The 5,895-nt window shown below is 39.7% G+C and overlaps 1 long non-coding RNA gene across 1 annotated transcript; it reads left to right on the top strand.

The window, feature by feature from the left end:
• The first annotated feature begins 942 nt into the window (after positions 1–942).
• LOC138983308 (uncharacterized) lies at positions 943–4,128 on the top strand. Its single transcript, XR_011461075.1, has 3 exons — positions 943–1,281; positions 1,595–3,065; positions 3,326–4,128. It is a non-coding gene; the product is annotated as an uncharacterized lncRNA (long non-coding RNA).
• The last annotated feature ends 1,767 nt before the right edge of the window (positions 4,129–5,895 follow it).

The following is a 5,895-nucleotide window of genomic DNA, read 5'->3' as shown; positions in this document are numbered from 1 at the left end:
AATACACGTAAGTACAGTATGTAGGATAAACAGAATACTACATGGCTTGCTGTGTCGTACCAGATTTACACTCGTTGCTTTTTCAAATAGTGAACAGCTCGCTTTCGCTCGCAGTTCAATATTTAAAATAATAACTCGTGTAAATCTGGTACGACACAGCAAGCCATGTAGTATTCTCTATGTAGGAATTCTTCTGGGCAGCGTGAGTCAATTTCAAACACGTGTGCTCTCCATCGATCACATATAAAGGAGAAAGGAATGATATATTTTGTCTGGCGCAGTGGCGTGGTAGTAAGACGTCGGCCTCCTAATCGGAAGGTCGTGTGTTCGAATCCCGGTCGCTGCCACCTGGTGGGTTAAAAGTGGAGATTTTTCCGATCTCCCAGATCAACTTATGTGCAGACCTGCTAGTGACCTAACCCCCTTCGTGTGTACACGCAAGCACAAGACAAAGTGCGCACGGAAAAGATCATGTAATCCATGTCAGAGTTCGGTGTGTTATAGAAGCACGAAAATACCCAGCATGAGAGATGTTCAACGTGCGGGCTACTTCACCTGCCACCACCACCTCTCACCAATTCATTGTAAAGCGCTTAGAGAACGTCAAGCGCTCTATAAATCTCCCATATTATTATTAAACACGTTTGCTTTCGATCGATCACACAAAAAGAAGAAAGGAGTGATATATTTGAAAGAATTAAGGAGGGGCAGAGTGAAAGAATTGCACATGTAACACAAACACACGTTTGCTTTCTATTGATCACACAAAAAGAAGAAAGGAATGATATATTTGAAAGAATTAAGGAGGAGCAGAGCGAAAGAATTGCACATGTAACACAAACACAATCTCTTGGGATTTTCCCCTTGCAGGTAAGTGAACTGAAAGGAGTATGCCAACCTTGTTTCAATGGCATGACATCAAGAACAGATTGAAAACGAAGCTCTCGCTGCACTTAAACAAATGAAATCTGGGTCGGCCCCTGGGGTTGATGGTATTACTGTAGAATTTTTGAAAGTGTTTTGGACCCGCATCAGAACATTGTTAATTGCATCTTTTAATGCAAGTTTTGACGATGGAAAATTGTCTTCCACGCAGCGCAAAGCTGTCATTACCCTAATACACAAGGGAAAGGATTTGCCTAAAAATGAATTAAAGAACTAGAGACCCATCTCCCTTTCAAACAGCGATTATAAACTGATAGCCAAGTGTTTGGCAAAAAGGTTAGGAAGCGTTATTGGTGATATTGTTCAGAAAGATCAAGTCGGTTATATTAAAGACAAGTGGTAAGGCGTCCGCTCCGTGATCGGGAGGTCGTGGGTTCGAACCCCGGCCGGGTCATACCTAAGACTTTAAAATTGGCAATCTAGTGGCTGCTCCGCCTGGTGTCTGGCATTATGGGGTTAGTGCTAGGACTGGTTGGTCCGGTGTCAGAATAATGTGACTGGGTGAGACATGAAGCCTCTGCTGCGACTTCTGTCTTGTGTGTGGCGCACGTCATATGTCAAAGCAGCACCGCCCTGATATGGCCCTTCGTGGTCGGCTGGGCGTTAAGCAAACAAACAAACAAACAAACAACAATTATATTAAAGGCAGAAAAGTATCTACAATATTAAGGTTAATTGATGATGTAATCGAACAGTCACACGAGTTAAATCAACCTGGTCTGTTGGTCGCAATTGACTGTGTTCAAGCGTACGATAGTATTTCAAAAGAGTTTATTATTAAAGCCTTTCAAAAATTGGGGTTTGGGCCAGAATTTGTTCAATGGGTGACTGTGTTAATGAACGACACGGTTAGCTCAGTGCAGTATTGTGGATGGTTGTCTGATTTTTTTTATGTGAAAGCCGGGATTCGTCAAGGGTGCCCGTTTTCATGTTTGGCCTTTGTAATGGCCATTGAATTGTTGGCATCAAAAATAAGACAGTGTAGACGTATTAAAGGAATTTCGTTATGGAATAATGTTGATATTGCAACCGTTGTTAAAATTGCTCTGTATGCAGACGATATCACCCTTTTTTTTAAAGGATGAGATTGATATGTATTATGCACTTGAAATAATGAATGACTTTTCTAGCTTTTCAGGCTTAATGATACATAAGAGAAAGTCTGAGGCGATGTGGTTGGGTAGTAGGAAACATTGTGATGAAACATTTTATAATTTTGTTTGGAAGGAAAAGTTGAAGATTTTGGGTGTATATTTTTGAAATGATAAGAGTGCTTCTTTGGTAGAAGATAACTGGACTGGAAGAATAAGGAATATTAAGCGATTGATTTGTGCATGGGAGAAGCGAAATTTGAGCATTGTAGGGAAAATATGTATTGTGAAAACGTTTTTAAGTTCACAATTTGTGTATATTATGCAAGCGTTTGTATTACCTGACTGTGTTTTGAATGAAGTCAATACCTTATTGTTTAGATTTTTGTGGCGAAAAAGAGATTGTAATCGGAAGGCTTTTGAAAAGGTGAAAAGAAGCGTTTTATGTTTTGAAATTGAAAAAGGTGGTTTAAAAATGATCGATATAAGGCAAATGCAAATTTCTTTTTTATTACAATGGGTTTCACAACTGACTACATCAAATGAAAATGATAATTGGAGTTTCACTCCAAAGATGATGTATTTGCGTTTTGGAAAGCATTTTGAATGTTTCTTATCGAATGTAAACAGTGCAAGATATAAAGGGTTAGACCTAGTGAAATCACACTTTTGGAATGCAGTATTAAAATATTGGCTGGATAATAACCACTACGATCGTGGGACAGTCGGGCCGACTTTATTATGGAATAATTCATGCATAACGTATAGTGGCAAAGTTTTATTTTTTAAAAGTTGGATACAACGAGGTGTATTGGTATTAACTGACATTGTACGTTCGGGAGACATATTATCATATCAAGATATATGTGATTTGATTGGATATTCGCCAAACCGAATTCTTGAATACAATGTTGTAAAAGCTGCTGTGTCATTATTTATGAGGAAAAATGTTGTAAATATGACTGATGATGTTTGTATTACCTTACCACTGTTTAACGGCAAACATGTGTTAAGTGCCAGAGAATATAGGTGTAACCGAGTGCCGAAACACTACGATCACCTCGGGAGGCGAAGTGCAATCAAACAGGATTGAAAATGTTAGGGCTAATTTCTTAGCCCTATAAAAACTGTTATGCAAACCCGAAGGTTTCCATGAACATACAGACAATCGGAAACCACCAGACCCCATCACAAACAGAATTCTACAATCCACGGGTGTTGACTTAAAGGCCAACAACTCGGGTGCAGAGTCTGCTGTGAAAGGAGCGGTAGCCTCCCCTGTCACATAGGAAAGAGATTATTAATATGAAAACAGATGTACCATGTTCCGGAGGATTTTGGAAGAGAAAGTTTAATGTAGAAATTGATGAACGATCTTGGATATTTGCCTATCAGTCAACACAAGAGACTAGATTAAGAGTTTTACACTGGAAAATTATGCACAACATTCATCCGACCAACATTCTCCTGTGTAAAATAAAAGTAACGGAAACTAATAAATGTAATTACTGTTGTGATGTAACTGATTTCATTGAACACTTCTTTTATGAATGCCCGGTTGTATACACATTCTGGAAGTTTATTGAAGAATTTATTTTTCGTACTTTAGAAATTAAGATTGTTTTGAAAGTTAGTGATGTTTTATTTGGTATGCATTTTGTAATGGTGAAAAAGGCAACTATGTATAAATTGAACCACATTATCTTAATCGGAAAGATGTGCGTTAGTATATATATAAAAAACAATTCGTTTTTACCGTTGGAAAGTATTTTTAATAGGCAGTTACAGATAAGAAGCATTTTTGTGTGAGTGTTCGAAGAACAAAACGTTAAAAAAGTTAGCTTGTTGTACTCGATAAGTTGTATTTAATTCATTGTATGAGATATTGTTAATTGTAGTTATTTATTTGAATAAAATTGTTTGAAACCCCCACCCCCCCAAAAAAACCACCCAAAAAAACCAACACCATAAGATGTAAAAAGAAAAAGAAAAAAGAAGAACAGATTGAATTACAATAATATTGACAGCCTTAAGCTTCCATTTGAAACTTCTTGCCTAATTCAGGTGTCAAGACCTCCGTCAATTCACTCCGTTGGGCTTCAATCGGAGAACGACCAACACCTGAAAGCTTCAAACTGAAGCATACCAATGTGTAAATCCTCCGAAGACGGAGGATGGCTGCCTATATGACGGGACAACTGAAAACAGCCTTTACATTTTGGATGACATAGTAACTTTCTCTGTACCAAGTGGCCTTGCCAAGGTTAAACGCATACATGTACGCTCAACAACAACATCCAATATAGACGCAAATCTAGAGGTAGCTGTCAGTCGTCACTTGATAGGATTGCAAATCCACTTGTTGAAGACGTTGTACACGTTCCTTTCTTGCACATTATAGTCAGTTATAATGAGCAAAAGACACACAACTAAATACCAGAAGTCCATAGGCCTTAGGCAAGCAAACTATTCTTATTTTTTTATTTGATCGATTTTTGGTTCTGGCGATCCAAATGTACTGCTCTAAATTCACGTGTTCCAATATGCATGACTTATGGCACCACCCTGTACATCCATTCCTCAGTCCATCCCTCAACCAACCCACTCATCCCATCCTATTCTTCACATCCCACATAAACTTGTCCTATCCCATTCATTCTACCCAACCAATCTACCCGTCAACACGCCCACCCGTCCCATCCTATTATACGTACCTTCAACGAGCCGCAGTGTTCCATCCAAATCAGACATTCAACAAAAACCATCCACCAATCCGGCAACCAACCAACCCATCCCATCGTAGCTTCTACACTCTTGTGAACACCAGATGTCATTATCTTTGTTCTGTATTAATTGTATCTGTCCACCCTATTACTTGTCTCAGTCGCTAGTTGATATGGTCAAGATCACTGTGGTTTCCTTTTTGACCGGATGATTGGAATGTGTGTGTGTGTGTGTGTGTGTGTGTGTGTGTGTGTGTCTGTGTATGTGTGTGTGTGTGTGTGTGCGCGCGCGCGTGTGTGTGTATGTGCGTGTGTGTGCGTTTGTGTGTGCGTGCGTGCGTGCGTGTGTGCGCACACGTAGGGTGAGGGGCTGAGTGTGTGTGTGTGCGTGTCTATGTCTGTGTGTGTGCGCGCGTTTGAGAACCTACATCTTTAGTGAAAAATGAAAGATCAAACTTCCGCAAAGATGCAAGTTCTCTTGTAAAAGAGGAACTTTCACAATGGTTAATTGGCTCGCGTTAATTGTGACTTAAAATCCGACTTCTCACATTCCTCCTGCCACAACTGAGGATCCTCCCAGCCCCGCATCCACACCCTTGTTTAACCTTTTGCTCTTGCTGCTTCTATCCGGTTTAATTAGACCTTTTTTTTATATATATTTTTTTTACAGAGGGTCTATTTTCCCCCTCGTGTTGTTATTCCTTTGTCTTCAGACATGAAGCTGTCAAGTGACTTGTCGGTATGATGGCGACACAAGTCACTTCAGAAAGGTCTCAAGAGCGTTTTGATATAGATTTTGATGACGTCATTAGTTAGATACAATTGGTAAGTTTTGTTTTGGTGTGTGTTCTTCTTATCTTCTACTTCTTCGTTTATGGGCTGAAACTCCCAAGTTCACTCATGTTATTTTACGAGTGGATTTGTATGTGTATGACCGTTTTTACCCCGCCATTCAGACAGTATACGCCGAATTCGGGGGAAGCATGCTGGGTATGTTCGTGTTTCTATAACCCACCGAACTCTGACATGGATTACAGGACCTTTTTCGTGCGCACTTGGTCTTGTGCTTGCACGTAAAGCACTAGTAGGTCTGCACATAAGTTGATCTGGGAGATCGGAAAAATCTCCACCCTGAA

The sequence above is a fragment of the Littorina saxatilis genome, linkage group LG12, assembly GCF_037325665.1.
Source record: "Littorina saxatilis isolate snail1 linkage group LG12, US_GU_Lsax_2.0, whole genome shotgun sequence".
In the NCBI taxonomy this organism is placed as follows: domain Eukaryota; kingdom Metazoa; phylum Mollusca; class Gastropoda; order Littorinimorpha; family Littorinidae; genus Littorina; species Littorina saxatilis.
The sequence above is the reverse complement of the archived record's forward strand: the minus strand, read 5'-3'. Positions and strand labels throughout refer to the sequence as shown.